The sequence below is a fragment of the Rhinatrema bivittatum genome, chromosome 8 (assembly GCF_901001135.1).
Source record: "Rhinatrema bivittatum chromosome 8, aRhiBiv1.1, whole genome shotgun sequence".
NCBI lineage: Eukaryota > Metazoa > Chordata > Amphibia > Gymnophiona > Rhinatrematidae > Rhinatrema > Rhinatrema bivittatum.
Genome location: NC_042622.1, coordinates 216,949,406 through 216,977,303, shown reverse-complemented (window position 1 = coordinate 216,977,303; position 27,898 = coordinate 216,949,406). Strand labels below are relative to the sequence as shown.

At 47.0% G+C, this 27,898-nt stretch overlaps 1 protein-coding gene across 1 annotated transcript in view; it reads left to right on the top strand.

The window, feature by feature from the left end:
- The first annotated feature begins 138 nt into the window (after positions 1 to 138).
- Positions 139 to 27,898, top strand: part of DIRAS1 (DIRAS family GTPase 1) — a 37,667-nt gene continuing 9,907 nt past the window's right edge. The window contains exon 1 of the mRNA XM_029613482.1: positions 139 to 362. The gene's annotated coding sequence lies outside the window, so the exon portion shown is untranslated. The remainder of the gene's footprint in view (positions 363 to 27,898) is intronic.

Below are 27,898 nucleotides of genomic sequence, written 5' to 3'. Positions count from 1 at the left end.
GAGGGTTATTGACCTCTTCCCGCCCGCGGGCCTGAACGCCCGCAATCTCTCCTTCCGGAGCCGAGCGGTGGCCGACGAAAAGCGTCCCTCCCCGCCCCCCCCCCCCCCCCCGCGTGATTAATCGCCCGAGGAGGCGAGCGCGCTGGGCGAAAGTGCCGCGCTGGGGCTCTCTCTAAGCGGGGCGCGCAGCCGGCGGAGGGCTGGGACTCAAGCGCCCCCTTCGGCAGCAGCGGCGGCGGCAGCAGCAGCAGCAGCAGCAGAGGGCGAGACCGGCGCCGAGCCCGGAGGACCCATGTAAGCCCAAGCGAGAGGCGCTGGAGAGCAGCAGCAGCCGCAGAGCCGGGAGGGGAGGACGCGCCAAGGTAAGGGGCAGCGCGGAGGGGGAGAGCGCGCGCGCGCTGGCATCCGGGCGCGGTGGCAGATCAGGAAACAACAACAACAACAACAACAAAAATCCTTCCGCAAAGGCTGGGTGGGGGGCGATAGGGAAGGGAAGCGCCCCCCCCGCCCCGGGTGCCAGGGGCTGCTCAGCCGAGGAGGGATCGCTGGGGCTCGGTCCGGCAGCGCCCGGGGCAGAGCCGCCCCCTCGCTCCTTGGCTGCGGTTTATTCGTCCGGTTATCGGTCTGCAGCTGCAGAAGGGCGCTCGGTGCCGGGGCGGGGGAGCGGTCCTGGTAGTAGCAGCGCGCACGGGGGGGGGGGGGAGGCGTTCGTGCCTGGGTCCCGTTCGTGACTGTGGTTCGCCCTCCCGGGAGCAGGAAAAAGGCAGCGGCTGCATTCCTTTAAGCAAGGTGATGAAAACAGGCTCCTGCCCCCGTGACTCGCCGAAAGCTCGCATTAACTCGCAAATAAGAGCAGTTTTATGATGCCTTTGGATAAGCGAGATGCAATATCGCATTCCCTCAGCCGTGAAGATAGTGATGAGAAACAGAAACCGTGGAAGGCAGCCTCTGAAGGATGGCAAGCAGTCGCAGCCATGGCCCTGTCTCTGCCCGGTCCTCATCTTTCCCTACCCGGTCTTCTCTAGCCTGCCTATCCATCCTCCCCTTGCGGAGTCCCCTCTCCTCCATCTCCCTTGCCTGATTCTCCCTTTCTCTGCATGATCCTTTCTCCTACCTTGTCCATCCTCCCCTCCTCCATTTACCCTGCTCAATCCTCCTATATCTACCCTGCCTTTCCACAGGCCCAGACAACAGGCAGTTAGTTGCCTAGTAGGGCACCAGCTTTTGAGTCTGCCTCTTCTTGCTTTAGGGCCATGAGCTGGCACTCTGCTACTGGGTGCCCACATGTTTAATTCCGTCCTACCTCTCCATCCTTGACTCCTCTAGCTACCCTGCCTGATACTTTCTCTCCCTACCCACCCTATCCATTCTCCCCTCCAGTATCTCCCTTACCTGACACTCACCGCTTGTACCTGCCCTGCCTGATCCTTACCTCTCCTGGCTCCCCTATCTGATCCATTCCTCCTTCTCCTTTCCTCTACCTACCCTGCCCTCTCCTACCTATCCTGCCTCATCCTCCCCTCCTCTAGCTCCTTTGCTCCATCCTATTCTGATACCTCTCTCTTTCCGTTTTTCAGTTCTCTGCCTGTCCCGCCTGATCCTTCCTCCTTCTGCTTACCCTGTCCCCTTTTCTGTCAGCCTCTCCTTAACCTATCCAGTCTTCCCCTTGTCTCCATACCCTTTCTGATCTTTCCCTCCTCTGTCTACTTTGCCTGGTCATCCCCTCATCCATCTTCCTTGCCTTCCTTGCCTCTTCCTTGCCTCTCTTCCTACCCTGCTCTTCCTCTCCCTATCCTGCTGGCTCTCCTTGCCTCTTCCTTGCCTCTCTACCTACCCTGCTCTTCCTCTCCCTATCCTGCTGGCTCTCCTTGCCTCTTCCTTGCCTTCCTTGCCTCTCTACCTACCCTGCTCTTCCTCTCCCTATCCTGCTCGCTCTCCTTGCCTCTTCCTTGCCTCTCTACCTACCCTGCTCTTCCTCTCCCTATCCTGCTGGCTCTCCTTGCCTCTTCCTTGCCTTCCTTGCCTCTCTACCTACCCTGCTCTTCCTCTCCCTATCCTGCTGGCTCTCCTTGCCTCTTCCTTGCCTCTCTACCTACCCTGCTCTTCCTCTCCCTACCCTGCTGGCTCCTCCCACCCTTTCTTTTCCTCTTCTCTCCTCCTCTGCTTTATCTACTTGGATTCCTCTTCCTCCCTTGCCCTTTCTTCCCTCCCTCCCTCTCCCTGTCTTTTCTGTTCCTTCCCTCCTCTGCCTGATCCTGCTTGACCTCACCTCCTCTTCCTAGCCTGATTTTCCTTCAGTCCTCCTTTCTCTATCTACCCTGCTTCCTTCTGTCTGTCTACTCTTCCATACTTGGACCTTCCTTCTCCTACCTAGTACCTTGCACTTTGTCTCTCAAGAGACTTAAATCAGGAGTAAGAACAAACAGTGTTCCTGATTATAAGAATGTTAAACGGTGATCATATAATACAATTCAAAAAATCTCCTTGAAGCAGGATAATATTGCTGAAATATGGCCATGTGAGGATTGGTTTTTTTTATATTGTGTAATTTGAAATGTTTTCATTTCTTAAAGCTTTTGAATAATAATTAAGTTGTATCGTCTCTGGGAGCATCCTTGTACTGTCCAACCAGTGAATAGGAGGACAGATGCAACTTAGTTTTAATGATCCATGGTCATCAACAAACCTTTTCCATTGGAAACAATTTAGTAGAACTAGGGGTCATGATTTGAAACTCCAGGGAGGAAGGCTTAGAACCAATGTCAGAAAATATTTCTTCACAGAGAGGGAGGTGGATGCCTGGAATTCCCTTCCGGAGGAAGTGGTGAAGATTAAAACTGTGAAGGATTTCAAAGGGGCATGGTATAAACACTGTGGATCCCTAAAAGGCTAGAGCAGTGGTTCTCAACCTTTTTTCGGCCGGGACACACCTGACAGATGGTTCTCACATGCGTGACACACTGAACATGTGACCATCACGGGACAAAATGTAAATATACATTCTGCATCCTCAGGAACCACGTCGACCCCCAAAAATGGGTGCAGAGCAGAACTAGGGCATTACCCGTACGGCTCACCATACAAAAAAAAGATATTCTGGATCTGATGACATCTCAGTAAAAGCAAAGCAAACTCTCTTTACTGGCAAGCACAATACCCCTCCTTATGAAAAGACAGTAATTAACCAGGCCCTAAACACTAATACACCTCCTATTGGGAAAACAGAGCAAGCCAAGCTGCTATAGATACCCACTTAGAAATAATTGTAAAACTATACTAATAAATGTTACAAAACAGCTGATGAACGGAATAACATCCAACAATTAAAAACTCATAAAAATTATTAAAAATTGTCTAAATATCAAAATATTTCAAAACAGCAGACACATCACATAACACCCAATAATTAAAATGGCAATCAATCAAGAAAAATAAACTTAAAAAGCTGCCTTTACTTACCTTCTCCAGCAACTCTCCTACTCCTTTCCCTTGCAGACCAATAGCACTCACCAGAAGCAGCAGTGGCTGCTGAAGCTCTGTCCTCACAGTCCTCTTCCTTAGGGCCCACAACCAGTCACAACCAGTCTCTGTCTCACACAGACCAGTAACTTCCATAACTAGTATCTCTTCCTCACACACACACCAGTCACCTCCCTGACCAGTCTCTGTCTCTCACACACACACACCAGTCACCTCCCTGACCAGTCTCTCTCAATCACACACATGCTGTCACTTACATTCAAGCACACACATACTCTGTCACTTACAACCACACACACTGCCACTTATGCACCCATTGTACCACACACACACACACAAGCTATCACTCATGCACCCAGGCACCCATTCTACCACATACACACACACACTGCCACTCATGCAACCAGGCATGCATTCTAACACACACACACACAAAGCTGCCACTCACGCACCCAGGCATGCATTCCAACACACACACACACACACACACACACACAAAAAGCTGCCACTCACCACTCAGGCACCCATTCTACCACAGGCACACAAGCTCTCACTCATGCAATCAGGCACCCATTCTAACACACACACACACACACACACACACACAAAGCTGCCACTCACGCACCCAGGCATGCATTCCAACACACACACACATAAAGCTGCCACTCACGCACCCAGGCATGCATTCTAACACACACACACAAAGCTCCCACTCACGCACCCAGGCACCCATTCTACCACAGGCACACAAGCTCTCACTCATGCACCCAGGCACCCATTCTAACACACACACACACACACACACACAAGCTCTTACTCATGCACCCAGGGACCCATTCTACCACACACAATCACACAAGCTCTCACTCATGCACCCATTCTACAACAGGCACACAAGCTGTCACTCATGCACCCATTCTACCACACACACACAAGCTCTCACTCACGCACCCAGGCACCCATTCTACCACAGGCACACAAGCTCTCACTCATGCACCCAGGCACCCATTCTAACACACACACACACACACACAAGCTCTCACTCATGCATCCAGGCACCCATTCTACCACACACACACACGCACACAAGCTCTTACTCATGCACCCAGGCACCCATTCTACCACACACACACACAAGTTCTCACTCATGCACCCAGGCACCCATTCTACCACACACACACACAAGCTCTCACTCATGCACCCAGGCACCCATTCTACCACACACACACACGCACACAAGCTCTCACTCATGCACCCAGGCACCCATTCTACCACACACACGCACGCACACAAGCTCTCACTCATGCTCCCAGGCACCCATTCTACCACACACACACACGCACACAAGCTCTCACTCATGCACCCAGGCACCCATTCTACCACACACACGCACACACACAAGCTCTCACTCATGCACCCAGGCACCCATTCTACCACACACACACACGCACACAAGCTCTCACTCATGCACCCAGGCACCCATTCTACCACACACACACACGCACACAAGCTCTCACTCATGCACCCAGGCACCCATTCTACCACACACACACAAGCTCTCACTCATGCACCCAGGCACCCATTCTACCACACACACACACAAGCTCTCACTCATGCACCCATTCTACCACACACACATGCACACAAGCTCTCACTCATGCACCCATTCTACCACACACGCACTCAAGCTCTCACTCATGCACCCATTCTACCACACACACACGCACACAAGCTCTCACTCATGCACCCAGTCACCCATTCTACCACACACACACACGCACACAAGCTCTCACTCATGCACCCATTCTACCACACGCACACATGCTCTCACTCATGCTCCCAGGCACCCATTCTACCACACACACACACGCACACAAGTTCTCACTCATGCACCCATTCTACCACACACGCACACAAGCTCTCACTCATGCACCCAGGCACCCATTCTACCACAAGCACACATGGAGCCTCTTCTCATTGTTTGGCCTCCACTTCTCAGCCACCTCTGGCCTGACCTCCCGCGGTACGCAACGTCTCTCCAGCCGCCTCCCGCAGTGTGCAGGGTCTCTCCGCTCTTCAGCCGCCGGCAGCGGCGCACAGTGTGTCTCTTCGTTCTTCGGCCCCGCCGCCGGCAACGTGCAGGTCTCTGCGCTCTTCAGCCACCGGCAGCGGCGCGCAGCATCTCTTTGTTCTTCGGCCCCGCCGCTGGTGACGCACAGGTCTCTCTGCTCTTCAGCTGCCGGCGGCGCGCAGCATCTCTTCGTTCTTCGGCCCCGCTGACGTCGGCGCGCAGGTCTTTTCGTTCTTCGGCCCCGCTGGCGTTGGCGCGCAGCGTCTCTTCGTTCTTCGGCCCCGCTGACATCGGCGCGCAGGTCTTTTCGTTCTTCGGCCCCGCTGGCGTTGGCGCGCAGCGTCTCTTCATTCTTCGGCCCCGCCCCTAGGGAGAAGGGAAGCACAAGCGGGGCAGTGGAACACCGGGAGCCGCGACATACCTGCCGGAGCTTGGCGACACACTGGTGTGTCGCGACACACCGGTTGAGAACCACTGGGCTAGAGGATGGGAATAAATAAAAAAGCTAAATCTAAGAAAAACATGGGGGTAACCTGCACGGAGCAGCAGTTACTACCCTTAAGAGAAACATGGGGGTAACCTGCACGGAGCGGCAGTTACTACCCTTAAGAGAAACATGGGGGTAACCTGCACGGAGCGGTAGTTATCACCCTTAAGAAAACATGGGGGTAACCTGCACAGAGCAGCAGTTATTACCCTTAAGAGAAACATGGGGGTAACCTGCACGGAGCGGCAGTTACTACCCTTAAGAGAAACATGGGGGTAACCTGCACGGAGCGGTAGTTATCACCCTTAAGAAAACATGGGGGTAACCTGCACAGAGCAGCAGTTATTACCCTTAAGAGAAACATGGGGGTAACCTGCACGGAGCGGCAGTTACTACCCTTAAGAGAAACATGGGGGTAACCTGCACGGAGCAGCAGTTACTACCTTGGGAAGCTTGTTGGGCAGACTAGATGGACCATTTTGGTCTTTTTCTGCCATCATTACTATGTTACTATTTTAAAGATTTTTTTTTAATAATAATATAATGGACAGTCTCATTCAGAACTGATGCTTATTACCAACAGGTAAGATCTCGTTAGTAGCCTTGCATGGTACATATGATTGTCCCATGTTAATCAATGTAAACATTTTTTTCCTCTCAGAAATGACATTTTTAGGTTCACATTTTGTCTCCAGTGCTATACTTTTAACATACATAACTGTACGGTTGACTATTTAGTTAGAAAGAGAACAATTTGCAATGTGGCCATCTTGACTTTTGCTTCATTGTCCTGTCTTTTTTTTTTTTTTGCAAGTATTTTGCAGTCCTCCTCATTTATTCTCGGAGCATCTGCTCAATGCTGGGTTTGGGTTTTTTTTAATCGTAAAGACTTTACATTTTTTATTTCTCCCTTGAAGCTTTTGAAAGTGGATTAGTACTGTTCCTGCTGCCTGACTCAGAGATACCTCAGTCCCTGCATCGCTGCTTTTTCTTTGTCTCACTGGTACCTTAGTCACATTACTGCGCTCAGGATTGCCAATTAACTCTAAGTCATTATGAGCGACACATTCAGTTCTGGTGGGGTTTTGTTTTTTTTTTTTGTAATATCCCTTTTCTAATTATTCTGGGATTTCAATGCTTTTATTGATGTGAACATTTGAAGAAGGGAGATTAGAATAGCTCCCTGGATTAGAGCACTTCTCAGAACTTGGTCAGCAGCTCTGGGCTGGCTCCAGACGTCCTGGTAGTATAGGCCTTCAATCCAAATCAAAGACTAGCACAGGGGTGGCCAACCTCAATCCCTTGAAAACCGCAAGCAGGCCAGGTTTTCAGGATATCCACGATGAATATGCCTGAAATAATGTGTATGCACTGCCTCCAATGTATGCAAGTCTATCTCAGGCAGAGTCCTTGTGGATATTTGTTTATTTACAGTCATTTACAGACTGCTCGTAAAGAGAAAACCTGGCCTGCACGTGGTTCTCGAGGACTGGAGTTGGCCAGCCTTGGACCAGCAGACGAGAGACCTCTTATAAAGAGCAGAGGCGTCTGGAACTCATACCCAGGGGTGGATTGGCCTATCGGGGGATCGGGCATCCCCCGGTTGGCCGATCGCTCCAGTCACGTGGTCTGCCGTGCGCAGCCGTGACAGAGCCGTGCTCGGCAGACCACGTGACATGTCCTGGGCTGGCGTGGGCGGCAAATACCCGGGCCGGTCCGACATCGTGAGTCCACCGCTGCTCATACCTGGTGGGATCAGTTAGTGTAGGAAGGATCTGGCGTTGATGTGCTCACAGGTGCTGCTGCTCCAGCACGAGGCCAGGCTATTGCTAGAGGAGGAAAGAGTATGATACATCCACTGGTCCTAACCACGTTAGTACTTTCAGCTTTGGAAGTTGCTGCAATTTGGGTTTCTTTCCTTGTGTTTGTAGCAAAACTTCAGAGCAAACATAGGGGGTCATTTATTAAGTATTTTTCTCATAGACACAGAAAGGGAGAAAACCTTTAGCAAATGACCCCCATGGTTTCAAAAAACAAACAAACCAGTGACTTAGGAATATGGAAGGACTGGATCTAGTAAGGGCAGCTGAAAAGCTGCAGTCAGCCAACAAAAGCAATCCTAGCTACCAAGCAGGACTGATAGCAACAGCACAATACGTAAACTAGATTACCAGATAACCTTGTTTTTAAAGTGATTGTTGCCCGTTGTATTATATTTAAAGAAATCTTATTTGGGTCCGTGCCTCTGGCTGGAGTGCTGTGCCCCGTGGTATGGGGGATCCAGCTTTGAATCGCTCATCTGTCGAGGCCGCCTCGTTCTGGAAGTGATGCACTTAGGCTCAGGGAAGGTAGGAAGGTGGCTGCTGCTGCTGCTGTGGCAAGTGCTGTCAATAGAGGGTTTCCGATGGAGGAGGCACTCCTCCAGGCTTTGGACCAGTGAGGGTCACCTGACCTGCCATCTAGGAAGGGGTAAAGAAAAGCTATAGACATCACTGTAGAGAAAAAGGGGAAAAGAGAAAAAACAAATGAAATGAATTTGCGCTGGGTCCTGGGAGTTTATAAGAAGGATCTTCTTAGTGTTTGGGTAATTGTCAGGTTCTTGTGGCCTGGATTGGCCTCTGTTGGAAACAGGATGCTGGGCTTGATGGACCCTTGGTCTGACCCAGCATGGCAATTTCTTATGTTCTTATGTTCCCTATTTCAACATGTTGCATGTACTGTCTCTGCCTGTGTGTTTGTGGATTTTAATAGTTGTATGTCATAGAAACGTGGAAATGATGGCAGATAAGGACCTAATGGCCCATCCAGTCTGCCCAGCAAGCTGCCATACAGGCCGATACAGAACAGTGCGCTCGGCTGAGCGCACCGTTTAGCCCCCGTTTGACCTCGTGTTTTACACGCGCTATAAGGGGTAATAACGTAATAACGCTCCTCCCCCTCCCCTACCAACCCCCGCCCTCCTGAACCCTCTCCTATACTTTCCTATAAGTAACCCACTTAAATTTGTATTCTTTCCTGTAAATAGCATGTTACAGCCTCAACTCTTGTAAATAATCTGCCTAAACTTGTATATAGTCCTCTAAATAGCTCGTTACAGTTTTAATGCTTTCATTTCTATGCCCCCTGCTCTATGTATAATCCTCCTTGTTTTCCCCTCCCTGTTGATTGTAATTTCTGCCTTTAGTTACAATGTGAACCGGTATGATGTTTGCATACTAATACCGGTATATAAAAGTTTTCAAATAAATAAATAAATAAAACGCGCCGCCAACCCTCCGAAAGTAATAGCGCTCATCACATGCAAATGCATGTTGATGAGCCTATTAGTTATCCCCACGGGATACTGAAAGTAAAATGTGTGTCCAAGCCGCACATTTTACTCTGAAATTAACGCCTGTCCAAAGGCAGGCGTTAATCATGGACAACACCGGGAACGTGTACAGAAAAGCAGAAAAAACTGCTTTTCTGTACACCCTCCGTCTTAATATCATAGCGACTTAATATCATAGTGATATTAAGTCGGAGGTCCCAAAAATAAAAAAACCCCCCACAAACTTACAAAAACCCCCCAAAAAACTGTCCGCCAGCCCACAGGTTGGAAAACGGACACTCAATTTTACCGGCATCCATTTTTCGAACCCGTGGCTGTCAGTGGGTTCGAAAACTGACACCAGTAAAATTAAGCGTCAATTGTCGGACCCGCTGACAGCTGCCACTTCCACTAATAAGGAGATGCTAGGATGCGTTAGTGTCCTTAGCACCTCCTTCTTAGCGTGGGCCCTAGTTTAAATAGAGAATCACGCGCCCAGGAGAGGTGCCTGGACGTGAGTTGGGAGAGCGGGTGCTCAACATGGAGCACCGGCTCTCCTGCGGGTTTTTTTGAATCGGCCTGATAGTTATCAGTTTCCCATACTTATCAGTTACTCAGATCGTCAAGGTCAGGGTTCTTTTTGGTTACTGTTGAGTTCAATTTCTTTTCACCCCCCTGCAGTTGAAGGAGAGAGCAATGTTGGAGGTGCATCAGAAGTGTAGTATCAGGCTTTTTGGTTAAGGGTAGTAACCGTCGCATCAAGCAAGTTACCCCCATGCTTATTTGTTTTCCCAGACTGTACAGTTCAATGTCCTTGATGATTGTTGTCTGAATCCAAGTCCTCTTTTCCTCTTTTCCCCCTGCCTTGAAGCATCGAGCATTGATGGAGTTGCATCAACAGTATGAAGGCTTATTGGTTAAGGGTAGTAACCGCCACACCAGCAAGTTACCCCCATGCCTCTTACTACATTCCCCTCCCCCTTGCCTTTAGGGATCCACAGTGTTTATCCCATGCCCCTTTGAAATATTTCACAATTTTTGTTTTCGTCACCTCCTCCAAAAGGACATTCCAGGCATCCACCACCCTTTCTGTGAAGAAATATTTCCTGACATTGGTTCTGAGTCTTCCTCCCTGGAGTTTCATTTCATGACCCCTAGTTCTATTGGTTTCTTTCCAGCAGAAAAGGTTTTTTGTTGATCGTGCATCATTAAAACCTTTCATGTATCTGAAGGTTTGTATCATATCTTCTGTGCTCCTCCTCTCCTCTAGGGTATATATTTTTAGGTCCTTCAACCTCTCCTCATAAATCATTTGATGGAGACACCCCCCACCACCATTTTGGTCGCCCTTCTCTGGACCGCCTCCATCTTGTTCTGTCCCTTTTGAGATACGGTCCCCAGAACTGAACACAGTACGCCAGGTGAGGCCTCACTAAGGACCTGTACAAGGGGATACTCACTTCCTTTTTCTTACTAGATAGTCTTCTCTCTGTGCAGCCCAGCATTCTCACTCCCAAGCTTCTCATTTTGTTCATGAGTCTTCTGTGCGGGACCATATCAAAGGCTTTACTAAAATCCAAGTAAATCACATTGAGCGCTCTTCCTTGATCCAGTTTTCTAGTCACCCGATCAAAGAAATCAATCAGATTCGTCTGACAGGATCTTCCCCTGGTGAATCTGTGCTGTCTCGGATCGAGCAACCCACCAGATTGTAGGTAGTTCACTATCCTTTCCTTCAGCAGAGTTTCCATTAATTTTCCCACCACCAAGGTGAGGCTAACTGGCCTGTAGTTTCCAGCCTCCTCTCTGCTCCCACTCTCGTGAAGCGGGACCACCACCGCTCTTCTCCAATCACTCGGCACCACTCCCGTTTCCAGGGATCTATTGAACAGGTCACTCAGCAGACCCACCAGTACATCTCTGAGCTCCCTCAGTATCCCATGATGAACCTCATCAGACCCCTTGGCTTTGTCCACTTTCAGTTTTCCTAGCTCTTCCCATACATTCTCTTCCATAAACGGGGTTTTGTCAAATCCATCTCCATCCACAGCCTTGTTAACCAGCGACGATTTTCTCCAGGGTCTTCCTTAATGAACACTGAACACTGAACTGAAGTATTTGTTTAATATTTTTGCCTTTTCTTCATCTCTTTCCACACATTGATCCTTTTCACCTTTCAGTTTCACTATACCACTGCAGACCTTTCTCCTTTCTCTGATGTATCTGAAAACATTTTTGCCACTTTGCTTTACCTCTTTGGCAATCCTTTCTTCTGCCAGATTTTTTGCTTTCTGATTACTTTCTTCGTCTCCCTCAGTTTCACCAGATATTCTTCCCTGAGTTCCTCTTTTTGTGATCCTTTATATTTCTTGAACACTGTTCTTTTTATTTTTATTTTATCAGCCACCTCCTTTGAGAACCAGATTGGTTTCTTATATCTTGTTAGATTCTGCAGAAGGGATCCTCCAGTCTACGTCCAGAAGATTAAAATCTCCAACAATCAACACATCTCCCTTCCTTCCCACTGTTTGGATGTCTTCAATCAGGTCTCTGTTTAGTTCTTCTGTTTGAGTCGGAGGCCTGTAAACCACTCCAGTAAAAATTGAAGCACCATCCTCTTTTTTTTTTAGGCTGGCCCATAATGCTTCTTCTCTACCCCCTATTCCTTGCGGTTCAGTTGCCTGGATACTGTTTTTGACATAGAGAGCTACTCTTCCCCCTTTTCTGTCCTCTCTGTCCTTCCTTAACAAGTTATAGCCCGGTATGGCCGTATCCCAATCATGAGATTCCATGAACCAGGTCTCCATAGCAGCACCAATGTCCAAGTCCACCTCCACCAATAGGGCCTGCAGATCAGGGATTTTATTGCCCAAACTACGAGCATTTGTGCTCATAGCTTTCCAGTTTCTCTCCTTCCGTTTACTGCTTTTCTTGGACTTGTTTTTTGCCTTATTCAGCTGACTTTTTAAACCCCCTTCACCCTTTTCCTTTGTTTTTGTATATTGTTTTGTTTTGTTGTTGTTGTTGGGGGTGACATTTCAATTTCCTTCTGCCACCCCAGTTGTTTAGTTTAAATGCCTTATGGCATAGGATTTGAACTTATCCCTTAGTATCCTTTTTCCTGCCACAGACAGATGTAAGCCATCTTTGACATGGAGTCCTTTTCTGTTCCATAAATGGCCCCAGCCTCCAATGTATCCAATACTTTGTTCCTTACACCAAGTTTTGAGCCATGTATTGAATTTATCTATATGGCTTAGTCTCTCTTTCCCCATTCCATGAACAGTTAAGACTTCTGAAAAGGCAATAGTCTTCACCATGTGACTAATCTGCTTCGCCAGGGACCGGAAGTCTCTCTGTACCACTTGGATGTTGCTTCTAGCAAGGTCGTTGGTTCTCAGATGGATGATAATATCAGCTTCAGAGTCCTGACTGTCTGGTGGCACAGACAAGCTAGAATTAAGATGACTCGTTTATGGATGTCAAAGAGATGTAGAGGCTTGGCCTTGCCTAATTTTCAAATACACGTTTAGTGTGCTTGAAGGACTGGTTTGGTTTAAACAATGTCTTGTGCCTGCATATGGAGAAGGAACAGGTGGAAGGAGTCAATTTGGCAATTTGCTTTCCTTTTTTGCCTCCCACTTCCCCTAATCGCAGACTCATCTCCAGCGCGAATGCAATTTTAGCTCACCTTCTTCACAATATGGGATCTTGTTACTAAATTTCTTGGCAAAGATTGGGAGGTTATCTTCTCCTATTGCCCCCATATGTGAGAATCCTGCCATTATGGGATGTACTTTTGTCCCCCGTAATCATGAAATGGGGAGATAAAGGGCTCGTCTTGATCGCTCAGCAATGGCATGACCTGAAGTTTCAGTCTTTTTAATATCTTTGACAGGAGTTTGAGTTGCCCCCTCAATCACATGTCACATATTTATAACTGAAATTAGCACTAGGGACTCATCTTGTCCTAGCCCAGCCCCTCAGACCCTTGAATAGTATGGAGGACTGATGCTTCAGGCAAGGGTATCGAGGCTATCTGGGGCATATTCGCAGACAAATACGGAATGAGACCCCCACAAACTATTATTAAATGCCTAGAACGCAGACTTAAATGTTACCCTAAATACTAGGGCCTGAAAATTTTATATGGGTGTCAGCCCAACACATCTCAATATGTACCAGACGGACCAAATTGATGGTCAAACTATTACACAGAACTGGAGGGGATGCGGGGAGTCAGGCACATTTTTTCATACGTGGTGGCATTGCCGGAACATGCATCAGTTCTGGTTACAAGTAACACAGATGACTGCAGATAGTCCTAGACCTCTCTATTTTCGTGGGCTCATTGCTAGCACTGTTGGGTTGTTGGCATGGCTCTGCTGTTCCAGTTAAATATTGCTCTCTGATCAATCAGCTCCTTTTGGCAGCCTGTTTTACCATAGCCACTTTTTGGAAATCTTATCCTGGTTTAGAATACTGGCAAGCCCAGGTATGGGACATAGCGGATCTAGAGAAATTGCAATGTGCTATAAAAAATGAAACCTTTAATTATAATATGATATGGGATCCCTATAGCACATTTTATGGTTTGACATAGGTTATCTGCACTTATGTTTGCATAGGAATTATCTGCAGAGTATATTATATGGTAGATTTTAGTGATCTACTTATTGTGAAAACATTATATTTTTCTCTTCTCTTATGCCCTTTTCAAGCTCTCGTGTGCTGTGACCATTTGTACAGATCCAGTATGCTGCACTGTTCAATTGTATGCCAAAAAATTTACTTAAATAAACAGTTTGAAAAAATACTGTATATTGCAAACACTGAGGAATTTTGAAGTTGATGTAATATGCAGGGCACCAAACTAAATGGACTGATACAATATTGATAAAGACTCTCACGGTGCACATAGAGCAGATGATGTTCTTGCAAATCCCCATTTCCTCATTTAGAAATCCTGCAAAGGCAATTCAGACCAACATACCAGAAAGGGCATCAGAATAAAACCTGTAATGCCAAGAAACACTCCCCACTGTGGGAAAGTCTTGACTGTTAATGGAAGGTTTTATCTTCTGAGGCAGATTTTATCTTACATAGTTTTTCAGGGTTTTTCAGTATTTAATTCTCTATACCATGTGATAATTATTATTATACACCTCTTCCGACAGCCTTCCAAAAGCTGGCGAGGTAGTGTATAAATGGTTAAAATAAATAAAGTAGGAAACACTTCCATCATTGGTTTTTCTCCTCCTGCTGACAAAAGACAGAGGCATTTGATAGCTCATGGTCCTCTCTAATGGTGGCTAGCTATTAGTGCCCTTTAGTGGTGGCTAATTCACAATCCTACGGGCCGATACAGTAAAATCGCACGTGATACAGTATTTTAATTTATTAAAATTAGGGCCGGCGGTAAAAAGAGGCGCTAGGGACACTAGCGCGTCCCTAGCGCCTCTTTTTTGACGGAAGCGGCGGCTGTCAGCGAGTTTGACAGTGGACGCTCAATTTTGCCGGCGTCGGTTCTCGAGCCCGCTGACAGCCACGGGTTCAGAAACTGGACGCCGGCAAAATTGAGCGTCCGGTTTTCGACCCGCGAGCAGCAGGCCAATTTCAAATATTTTTTTCTATTTTTTTTTACTTTTTTTAACTTTTGGGACCTCCGGAGAAATTAGCGCCTACCTTTGGGTAGGCGCTAATTTCTGAAAGTAAAATGTGCGGCTTGGCTGCACATTTTGCTTTCTGAATCGTGCGGGAATACCTAATAGGGCCATCAACATGCATTTATATGTTGCGGGCGCTATTAGGTTCAGGGGGGTTGGACGCGCATTTTGGAAGAGCTATTACCCCTTACTGAATAAGAGGTAAAGCTAGCGCGTCGAAAACGCACGTCCAAGCGCGGGTTAACAGTGCGCTCCACCGGAGCGCACTGTACTGTATCGGCCTGCTAGTTAGCGGTGATTAGCTCATGTGTCTCTTTAGCAGTAGCTACCTTGAGATCTTCCTTTGGTGTGACTAGCTAACAATTCTTTGTAGGGTTGACTACTTTACAGTCTTGTGGCTATTTTTATTGATAGATTGATAGGCTACTAGCAATCTGTAACCCATTGTTAAAAACAGCCGCAGTATCTGAAGCGTGAAGGGTGATCAATGTAATGACAATTTTTAAAAAGGGCCGCTAGGATGATCCAGGAAACAATAGACTGGTGAGTCTGACATCAGTGCTGGGCAAAAAAGTAGAAACCATTCTTAAAAACAAAATTACTGGCTACATGGCTACATGGTGAGGAGCCAACATGAATTTAGCAAAGGAAAGACTTGATTTATCAATCTACTGCAGTTTTTTGAAGATTTTAATAAACACATGGATAGAGGTGAGTTAGACAGTAAAGTATATCTTCACTTTCAAAAGGCATTTGACAAAGTCCCATATGAGAGACTGCTAATATAAGGACATAAGAAATAATATATGGGTCATACCAAAGATCCCTCAAGCCCAGGATCCTGTCTCTGACCCAGTAGGATCCCAAGGAATAGATCCAATCCTTCTTGCTCATAACCAGGGATAAAAAGTGGCTTTCCCAAGGCTTATAACTTGTCCTCCGGGAACTTGTCTAAACCCTTTTAAAACCCAGGTACACTAACTGCTTTCACCACATCCTCCAGCAACAAATTGTGTGCTGAGTGAAAAAAATACTTTCTCTGTTTTAAATGTGCTACCTATTAGCTTCACTGAGTGTACCCTAGTGCTAGTACTGTTGCAAAGGGTAAATAAGTGTTCCCTATTTACCCATTCCACCCCAATCATGAGTTTATAGACCTCTATCTCAGCCATCTCTTCTCTAACCTGTTTAGCCTTTCCTCATAGGGAACAGGTTCTTTCCCCTATTATTTTATCTGCCTTTCTCTGTACCTTTTTTAGTTCCACTATATCTTTTTTGAGATGGGTCAATCAGAACTGCACACAATATTCAAGATGCAATTGTACCATGGATTGAAATAGAAGCATTATGATATCTTCTGCTTTATTTTTCATTCCTTTCCTAATAATACCTAACATTCCTTTTGCTTTTTTGACTGTAGCTGCACAGTGAGTTGAGAATTTCACAACATTGTCCACAGTGACTCCAAGATCATTTTCCTGGGTGGTGACACCTAATATGGAACCCAGCATCATGTAACTATAATTTGGATTATTCTTTCCTATAAGCATCACTTTACATCTTTCCACATTAATATAGAAACATAGAAATGACGGCAGAAGAAGACCACACTTATTTTTCTCATACTTATCTGTTACTCTGACTGCTGAGTTCAGGGCCCTTATTGATAACTTTTTGGTTCTAGTTACCTTCCACCCCCGCCATTGATGTAGAGAGCAGTGCTGGAGCTGCATCAAAGTGAAGTATCAAGCCTAATTGGTTAAGGGTAGTAACCGCCGCAATAAGCAAGCTACTCCCACGCTTATTTGTTTACCCAGCCTGTGCAATTTAGTTCTTGTTGGTTGTTGTCTGAATATACATCCTCTTTTCTTCATTCCCCCTATCATTTATATCCCCAACTCCCCAGTCTCACAATGTCCTCCGGCAATTCCTCACAATTGACTTGTGATTTACCTATGAATAACATTTTATCATCTGCAAATCTGATCACCTTTACTCATCACTCCCTTTTCCAGATCATTTATAAATATATTAAAAAGCACCAGTCCCAGTAGAGATGCCTGAGGTACTCCATTATTTAAGTTTCTCCACTTAGAGAAATGACCATTGAGTTCTACTCTGTTTTCTGTCTTTTAGCCAATTACTAATCCACACTAAGGCATTGCTTCCTATTCCATGTCTTTTTTTTTCCCTGATGAGTCTTTCATAAGAAATTTTTTTTCAAATGCCTTGTAAAAATCTAGATACACCACATCAACTGACTCACTCTTATCCACTTTTATTAACCCCTTCAAAAAATTCTAACATATAGAGAAGACAAAACTTCCCTTTGCTAAATTCATGTTGGCTATGCCCCATTAATCTATGTCTATCCAAATTTTTGCGGTTCTGGCCGCGAGCACCGAGGCCAGGCCCTTACCTCCGGGCTCCCGGACCTGCTCCCGCTTCCAGAGGCCTGGTTTGCGGCCTGGTTGGCGGCGTCCCCGCTGGGGCTGTGCCGCTGCGAGCTCTCCCCTGGACGCTTGGCTCCTAGGCGTGCGCGCGCCACTTGGGCGCTTTTCTAGGCCGTTTCCCGCCAGTGGTGACTCCGCCCAACTCCTGACGTCAGACGCCGCGGCCTTGATAAGCCGGCCGCGGCCATCCAGTCTTTGCCTTGCAACGGGTTAGCCTCCCGGTTTCCTGTTGCGCTGTGCCCCAGAGTGACTCGCTTTGCTTCGTCGCTCTGTTCCTGCTACAGTACCTGCCTGGTTCCTGTCTGCCTGCTACAGTACCTGCCTGGTTCCTGTCTGCTTGCTACAGTACCAGCTTGGTTCCTGCTTGCTTGCTACAGTACCTGCTTGGTTCCTGCCTGCTACAGTACCTGCTTGGTTCCTGCCTGCCTGCTATAGTACCTGCTTGGTTCCAGCCTGCCTGCTACAGTTCCTGCCTGGTTCCAGTACCCGAATCCTGCCTGGTTCCAGTACCCGAATCCTGCTACAGTTCTTACCTGGTTCCAGTACCCAAGTCTTGCCACAGTTCCTGCCTGGTTCCAGGACCTGAGCCCCGTTACAGTATTGCACTGTCCTAGTCTGGTTCCAGTTACCTGTTCTGACCCCCAACCCACCTAAGTCCCAGCGGCCGGGCACCTATGGGCTCCTCCTGGGGGGGCTTCGGCTTCCAAGGGTGAAGCCACCTAAGTCCCAGCGGTTGGGCTCCTACGGGCTCCTCCCAGGAGAGTACCAGCTTCCAGGGTGAAGAGCATCTACATCCTGCCTGAACATCTGCCTCCCGGCCTGCTGTTCACTAGAGACATTGACCACCTTTCCCAGTCTCCAGCAGGTCGGCCCAAGGGTCCACTAAACAGAGACTCCCATAACACAAATAGCCAATAATTTTGTTGTTCAGAATAGCTTCTACCATTTTGTCTGGTACCAACTGCAAGCTCACTGGTCTGTAGTTTCCCAGATCATGCCTGGAGCCTTTTTAAATTGGATGTTATGCTGGCTACCCTCCAACCCTCAGGTACTGTAGTTGATTTGAATGAGATGTTAAAGATTATTAGTAATAAGCCTGCAATTTCATTTTTGAGCTCTTTCAGATCTCCAATATTTTGTTACCCTTTAGAATATCAGTTTGCTCTATTACATCTTCCTGGTTCACTGTCATTTGTTTCAGTTCTTCTAATTCATCAACCTCAAAATAATTTTTCCAGTGTAGGCACCTCTCCAACATCCTTCAGAATAAACACCAAAACACAGAATTCATTTTGTTTTTCTGCTATGGCCTTGAATTCTCTGAGTGCCCCTTTTACCCCTAGGTCATCTAGTGGTCCAACAGACTCCCTCAAAGGCTTCTTGTTGCGCTCCTGCTCGTGGGCCTAGCCACGAGCAGGGGCTTACCTACGTGGCCCGGAGGCCACCATCTTGCTGCCATCGTGCTGGCACGGCAGGAGCCGTACCGGGGTTCTCCTTCACGGCAGGAGCCGCCTGAGTGTCCTCTCAACGCGGCAGGAGGCCGCCGATGCTCCTTCCATGCGGCCCGGAGGCCGCCGACGTCCGCCTTCTCTCTCACGGTCCGGAGACCGCCATTGTTCCTCCATGTGGCCCGGAGGCCGCCGAAGTTTCCTGACCCTTCCATGGGGAGGGGCCTTCAGCTCCGGCTCCGCTGCGGCAGGGAGCCGCCTTCAGCTTCACCTCTGTGGCCAGGATGCCGCCGCCCCGATGTCAGGCCTGGTCACGGCCTGCTCCAGCGCCTCCTCTTCTCTGTGTCATCAGCAGGGTCGCTGTCCAAGGTCCTGCAATCCTGTTTCCTGTTCCTTAGGTGTGGGGCCGCGCCCCCTCCTTGTTTTAAAGGGCCAGCGAAGGAGTGGTCCACTGGATGATATCACATGGGTGTTTTCTGTTCAGCCCTACAAAAGGGCTCAGTTGCCATTCCAGCTTTGCCTTCGCAAGGAGTTGGTCCTTCCTGGACTTCTTGCTCGCTGCTCTTGCTTGGCATTCTTGTCTTCTTGGGATCCCTCGACGTTGTTCCTGTTGTCTGTTCATTCCATGTTCCTGAAATGTCCTGATGTTCCGGTTGTTCCTGTCATCCTGCTGTTCCTGATGTGTCCTGATGTCTTCGTCTATGTTCCTGATGTTCCTCATCTAGAGGTTTTCTGAGACTCCGCTATCCCATCCCTGCGTGGTCCGCGACCAGCCTGGCTGGGCTGAGTAGGGCGCGCAGTGGCCCAGTGGTCCGCGACCATCCCCGCTGGGGTGTGTAGGGTGCTTGGCGGGATTCCTCCATCCTATGGGATTGAAGATCCTCCTCGCCCGTCGTGTCTTGATGTCCTCTGTCTTGGATGTCCAGATGTCCTTGTCTCATTCTGGGTTCCGGATTGACCCCTAGTCCATATGTATTCCGCGCATTAAGAAAGGTGGAAGGAAGGCAAAACGATTACCGTCATGGTTAAAAGGTGAGGTGAAAGAGGCTATTTTAGCCAAAAAAACATCCTTCAAAAATTGGAAGAAGGATCCATCTGAAGAAAATAGGATAAAACATAAGCATTGTCAAGGTAAGTGTAAAACATTGATAAGACAGGCAAAGAGAGAATTTGAAATGAAGTTGGCCATAGAGGCAAAAACTCATAATAAAATCTTTTTAAAATATATCCAAAGCAAGAAACCTGTGTGGGAGTCGGTTGGACCATTAGATGACAGAGGGGTTAAAGGGGCTCTTAGGGAAGATAAGGCCATTGCAGAAAGACTAAATGAATTCTTTGCCTCCGTGTTTACTAATGAGGATGTTGGGGAGATACCAGTTTCGAAGATGGTTTTCAGGGGTGATGACTCAGACGAACTGAACGAAATCACTGTGAACCTGGAAGATGTAGTAGGCCAGATTGACAAACTAAAGAGTAGCAAATCACCTGGACCGGATGGTATGCATCCTAGGGTTTTGAAGGAACTCAAAAATGAAATTTCTGATCTATTAGTTAAAATTTGTAACCTATCATTAAAATCATCCATTGTACCTGAAGACTGGAGGGTGGCCAATGTAACCCCAATATTTAAAAAAGGCTCCAGGGGCGATCCGGGTAATAGACCAGTGAGCCTGACTTCAGTGCCGGGAAAAATAGTGGAAACTATTCTCAAGATCAAAATTGTAGAGCATATAGAAAGACATGATTTAATGGGACACAGTCAACATGGATTTACCCAAGGGAAGTCTTGCCTAACAAATCTGCTTCATTTTTTTGAAGGGGTTAATAAACATGTGGATAAAGGTGAACCGGTAGATGTAGTGTATTTGGATTTTCAGAAGGCGTTTGACAAAGTCCCTCATGAGAGGCTTCTACGAAAACTAAAAAGTCATGGGATAGGAGGCGATGTCCTTTCGTGGATTACAAACTGGTTAAAAGACAGGAAACAGAGAGTAGGATTAAATGGTCAATATTCTCAGTGGAAAAGGGTAAACAGTGGAGTACCTCAGGGATCTGTATTGGGACCGGTGCTTTTCAATATATATATAAATGATCTGGAAAGGAATACGACGAGTGAGGTTATCAAATTTGCGGATGATACAAAATTATTCAGAGTAGTTAAATCACAGGCAGACTGTGATACATTACAGGAGGACCTTGCAAGACTGGAAGATTGGGCATCCAAATGGCAGATGAAATTTAATGTGGACAAGTGCAAGGTGATGCACATAGGGAAAAAATAACCCTTGCTGTAGTTACACGATGTTAGGTTCCATGTTAGGAGCTACCACCCAGGAAAAAGATCTAGGCATCATAGTGGATAATACTTTAAAATCGTCGGCTCAGTGTGCTGCAGCAGTCAAAAAAGCAAATAGAATGTTAGGAATTATTAGGAAGGGAATGGTTAATAGAACGGAAAATGTCATAATGCCTCTGTATCGCTCCATGGTGAGACCGCACCTTGAATACTGTGTACAATTCTGGTCGCTGCATCTCAAAAAAGATATAGTTGCGATGGAGAAGGTACAGAGAAGGGCAACCAAAATGATAAAGGGGATGGAACAGCTCCCCTATGAGGAAAGGCTGAAGAGGTTAGGGCTGTTCAGCTTGGAGAAGAGACAGCTGAGGGGGGATATGATAGAGGTCTTTAAGATCATGAGAGGTCTTGAACGAGTAGATGTGACTCGGTTATTCACACTTTCGAATAATAGAAGGACTAGGGGGCATTCCATGAAGTTAGCAAGTAACACATTTAAGACTAATCGGAGAAAATTCTTTTTCACTCAACACACAATAAAGCTCTGGAATTTGTTGCCAGAGAAGGTAGTTAGTGCAGTTAGTGTAGCTGGGTTCAAAAAAGGTTTGGATAAGATCTTGGAGGAGAAATCCATTAATGGCTATTAATGAATTATACTTAGGGAATAGCCACTGCTATTAATTGCATCAGTAGCATGGGTTCTTCTTAGTGTTTGGGTAATTGCCAGGTTCTTGTGGCCTGGTTTTTGGCCTCTGTTGGAAACAGGATGCTGGGCTTGATGGACCCTTGGTCTGTCCCAGCATGGCAATTTCTTATGTTCTTATGTTCTAGTGGCCGTCTTCAGTCCAACTTCGGGATATCCCTCTCTTGCGTCTTCCATGCTAGGTCAGAAGTTCCTCTTCCATCTATTGACCTGTCTGGTGCGTCAATCATGCCAGGCTCCCAAAGCTCAGTCCAAGACATCGCTCCTTGGAGTGTTGGCCGGATTCCTTCATCCTTCTGTCCAGATGTCCGTCTTCCCATTCCCGGATTCCTTGTGGAGCCATCGTCTGTCCTGTGCTCATGGCTGCTCTTCAGTGAAGTGTCTACCAGCAGCGGGAGGTCCTCCGCCCTCCTGGAGTCTCAGACTTTTAATTGTCTGATTTTAGCTTGACTATGTCACCGTCAGTCCCAGAGTCTTCGTCTGCTCCGCTGTCTTCAATATCCACGCTTGTTTGATGTCCTTGTCCTCCTCTGCCTCATGTCCAGCCTGCCGCCTCTGCCGTTACCCAGCAGCAGGTCCAAAAGGGATTAGAGTGGTCGGAGGACTACTCAGAGACCAACCTTGCGTGGTTGGCCTCACTGAGGCTGTGCAGGTCGGCATGGGTCTGGACTCCTGGTCCCAGCCCAGATGGGACATCATCTCACCTGGCTCGGTGCTTCCTTGGAGCTCCTCTCCAGGTTCGCCGAGGACCAAGGGTACACCTCCCCAGAATCGGGAGCGCCCCCTAGTGCTCCCACCTACAGTTCCAGAACACGTCTTGCTTTGAATATACTTGAAAAAGTTTTTAGTTTGAGATATTACCTCTCTGGCATGCTTCTTTTCAAATTCTCTTTTGGCCTTCCTTATTAATGCTTTACATCAAACTTATTACTGCTTATTTTCATTATTATTTTCCTCATTTTAATCTGCTTTCCATTTTCTGAAAGATGTCCTTTTGGCTTTAATAGCCTCTTTCATCTCACCATTTAAGTATGCTGGCTGTCATTTGGTCTTCCTTGTACTTATTCTAATGAATGGAATACATATGTTATGAATGGGCCCAGCAAGCCCTGGGAAGGGCGTAGAGGCACAATCGCCTGCTCCTGAGAGAGAGTGAGCCCTTGGGCCCCGAGGTGGCTCAGGTAGGAGCCCCAAGACACACCCCGAGGGAGGGGAGCAAGTACAGGCATGGGCGGAGCAAGAACACAGGAGAAGGATGAAGTGGGTCAACTCTCTGTTAAAGCAACATGTACTAGTGAGGACAGATGGAAGCAGAGGGCTGGAAACTATGAGGCAAGGTACTGGAGTAGGAGATTCCAGACTCGAGAGAGTAAAAGAGTCAGAGTACATAGGGGAACGAGGACTTCTGGAACTTGGACAAGAAGAGGACTCCTGGACTGGAGGAGACGAGACGAGACTCTTGGAGACTTGGACAAGATGAGACTCTTGAGACCTAGACAAGATGATACTCTTGAGACTTGGGCAAGACGATACTCTTGAAGACTTGGATGAGACAGAACTCTTGGAGACTTGGATGAGACGGGACTCTTGGAGACTTGGGTGAGACAAGACTCTCAAAGACTTGGACAAGATGGGGCTCTTGAGGAGGGAGAGTGCTGTCCCTCAGGGCGCCCTACACAGCCCGGCATGAACTGGTCACGGACCACCCTGTCCCACTACACGCCCTACACAACCTGGAAGGCTGGTTGCGGACCACACGGAGAGCGTGACATGCACGGAATGGGGAAGAGGGTGTGCAAGAGGGGAAGCCTCAAGCGCAGGTCATCTGGACATCTGGAACTTAGAACCAGAGGATGATCTGACGAGGAATGAAACCTGGAGCATCATATGGAGACATCAGGAACAAGAAGACATGGAACATGAAGTCTTCCGGACAGGAGCAGCAAGATGGACTACGATGGACGCAGTGGAACTCCATGGACGAAGTGTAACTCCATCCGAAGGCACTGAGGAACTGAAGCAGAGCCTTTAAATAGGGCAGGTCCAGGAAGAGCCCTAAAGACATCATCTGGAGGGTACAGGAGTACTTCCTGTCTCTGGCCCCTTAAGAAGAGGAGAGAGATGCACGGCCAGCCCCTAGGGGAAGCCCTGGAGGAAGATGGGTGGAGCTGAGGCCTGCAGCGGCATCCTGGAGGAAGGAGAACACTGGCGGCAGCTCCTGCCGCTGAAGAGGAGCTGCGCTGGGGCAGAATCCGGCCCCAAAGAAGAGGAGACAGCGGCGGCGGCTCCCTGCCATGAAGAGGGACTCCAGCGGCAGCAGTCAGGCCGCAAAGGAGGGGAATCCCAGCAGGGAATTCCCCCATAGGAGGAGTCAGTGGCATGGCTCCAGCCACACAGGAAGGAGCAGCAGCAGCAGCAGCAGTGTCGGCAAGGCCATGTGAAGATGCAGAGAGGCACGGCTCGGTGGCGGTCCGGGCCATGAGGGAAGCAGCTGCGTCGGCCCAGCACCAGAAAAAGGTGAGGGACTGCCCACAGAATGAGGTCCGCGGGCAGGGGCGTAACAGTGCCCCCCTCCCGGCCTGTTTACTGGCAAAGGGTGGAAGGCATAACTCCAATGCCAGGTAGAGCTACTGGAGATTCGGCCACAGGTCTTCAGTGTTGCGAGGAGTTGAAGAAGGACGAAGCAACGTGTTGATGACTTGACATAGACACAAGAAGTTATAAGTAGGACGATCCAAGTACAACATAAACACTGCCCTGAGGAGCGGGGAGCATAGACAGTCTCTTGTGTAAAAGGTTGGCACTGCCCCGAGGAGCGGGGAAGGGCAGGAGACAGTCTCTGAAAAGAGCGCATGCAGGCCCCCGAGGAGTGGGTACCTGAACTAGAGGCCAGGGCGTTTGGTGAAACAAGAGAGTCCAAGGAATGTGGTACCAAAGGTGGAAAGCTTGTCATAGCGGTATGAAGATCCTTTGCTGAAAGGTCAAGTGAAAGGTCAAGTGGAAGGAAGCTCAAAGTTACCAGTTCCAATTCTTTTACGAGGACAAGCGGTAATAGCGATTCCTCTTAAGTCTCTGAAAGGAGAAAAATGTCTTTCAGGAAGACTACATATAGATGCAGACTCCCGTATGGTAAAGGAGCAGTTCAAAAGGAGCGTGGAAGGATAGATAGCTGGGTGGCTGGTGGGCGTGAGGATCGCCTGGTAACATGCCTACCTGGTGTGAAGGTGGCGGACCTCACGCGTCACCTAGATAGGATTTTAGACAGTGCTGGGGAGGAGCCGGCTGTCGTGGTACATGTGGGCACCAACGACATAGGAAAATGTGGGAGGGAGGTTCTGGAAGCCAAATTTAGGCTCTTAGGTAGAAAGCTTAAATCCAGAACTTCCAGGGTAGCATTCTCTGAAATGCTTCCTGTTCCACACGCAGGTCCCCAGAGGCAGGCAGAGCTCCGGAGTCTCAATGCATGGATGAGACGATGGTGCAAGGAAGAGGGATTCAGTTTTGTTAGGAACTGGGGAACCTTTTGGGGAAGGGGGAGTCTCTTCAGAAGGGATGAGCTCCACCTTAACCAGGGTGGAACCAGACTGCTGGCGCTAACCTTTAAAAAGGAGATAGAGCAGCTTTTAAACTAGAACAAAGGGGAAAGCCGACAGTCGCTCAGCAGCGCATGGTTCGGAGAGAGGTATCTTCAAAGGATACTAATGATGCATTAGAATTAGGGTATCCCGACAGTGAGGTTCCAATAATTAGAAAAATAGTCCAAGTGCCTGTAACTAAAAACTCACCTGAGCTAAAAAATTCTAACTTATCCCTATCAATTAAAAAGCAGAATGAAAATACAAACAAAAACAAACTTTGAAATGTTTGTTTGCTAATGCCAGAAGTCTAAGAAGTAAGATGGGAGAATTAGAATGTATAGCAGTGAATGATGACATAGACTTAATTGGCATCTCAGAGGCATGGTGGAAAGAGGATAACCAATGGGACAGTGCTATACCGGGGTACAAATTATATCACAATGACAGAGAGGAGCACTCGGGAGGAGGTGTGGCGCTTTATGTCCGGGTTGGCATAGAGTCCAACAGGATAAACATCCTGCATGAGACTAAATACAAAATTGAATCTTTATGGGTAGAAATCCCTTGTGTGTCGGGGAAGACTATAGTGATAAGGGTATACTACCGTCCACCTGTTCAAGATGGTGAGACGGACAGTGAAATGCTAAGAGAAATTAGGGAAGCTAACCAAATTGGTAGTGCAGTAATAATGGGAGACTTCAATTACCCCAATATTGACTGGGTAAATGTATCATCGGGACACGCTAGAGAGATAACGTTTCTGGATGGAATAAATGATAGCTTTATGGAGCAATTGGTTCAGGAACCAATGAGAGAGAGAGCAATTTTAGATCTAATTCTCAGTGGAGCACAGGACTTGGTGAGAGAGGTAATGGTGGTGGGGCCGCTTGGCAATATTGATCATAATATGATCAAATTTAATTTAATGAAAAATTAACTAGCTATGTGAATCAGCATGGACTGCAAAGTGAATAAATAAATGAGATTGGTCTCTATTAACAATAGATGAGTACTGTGACAATAATTTTTATTTGGAGATAAGACCTCAGTATTGGCAGGAGATCTGAATTAACAGAAACTTCTTATGGCCAATTGGTCCAATCATCAGTCTTATAATCTCTAGTTTTAATTTTTAATAAAAATGATTTTATTGAATTCAATTTTAACTTTTATCACAAACTTCCATTTTAATTTATTTTTATTTTTATTTTTAAAATTGGACACGTGTCTATAGACAGTTGTTTAACAATACTGTGAATTTGAATATATTGGCTGTTCTAAAATTGCTTTAATCAAGCTTAGTTTATTTTCTGTTTCTGTAAAGGATTTATTTATTTATTTATTTATTTATTTATTTAAAAGAATTTATATACCACTTTATAAATTAGTTTTTTGTCAAAGTGGTTTACATTGGAGAAAATACTAAAATAAAAGAATAAAAAGAAAAAGGTAATAAATAAATAAAATTAAAAGTACATAAAATTACTTAATAGCTGGAACGAATTCCAGCTAGAAATAAACACGTGTTTACTAAAGTAAATAAAAATAAAACTGTTGCCGTGGAACTTTACTAATAATATGGGAGGAAGGGAAGAGGGTAGAGAAGTGACAAAATGAGTCCGAAAGCTAGGGAACAGATGGGAGACGAAAGGAAGGGAGGGGAAACGAAATGAAAATGAGACGGGAAGTATGATGGTGGCTGTAAATGAAGTAGTGGATAAGACTTTATGTTTGTTCTGGAGTAAGTGTTTTAAATGCTAATTGAAAAAGATGGGTTTTGAGTGATTTTTTGAAATGGGAAGGATTTGAAATTGAACGAAGAGGGTTGGGAAGGGAATTCCATAAAATGGGTCCAGCTACCGAGAAAGCTCGTTTTCGGGTGACTTCTAGCCTTGCTAATTTAGGAGAGGGGATATCTAGAAGATTTTGTGTAAGAGAACGTAGATGACGGGTAGGTTTGTAGATCCGCAATGATGAGCAAAGCCAGATGGAGGTTGGGTTATGGATCAGGCCATGTATAATAGACAGAATTTTAAATTGTATCCTAAATTTTACTGGGAGCCAATGTAACGATTGAAGGATTGGGGTGATATGGCAGTGTAGAGGGGTCCTGGTTAATATTCGGGCGGCACTATTTTGAATCAATTGAAGGGAATGTAGAGAGGAATCAGGTAGTCCTAGATAGAGTGCATTGCAATAATCTAATCCAGAAAATACTAGTGATTGAAGAATGGTTCTATAGTCACGGTAAAAGAGTAATGGTCGAAGATGTTTTAATAGTCGTAGTTTATAGAAGGATTTTTTGGTGAGTGAAGAGATTTGCTGTTTCATGGAGAGATCTGAATTAATAATTATGCCTAGATTAGTAGCATAACGAGTTATGGGGATAGATATATTATTTATTGT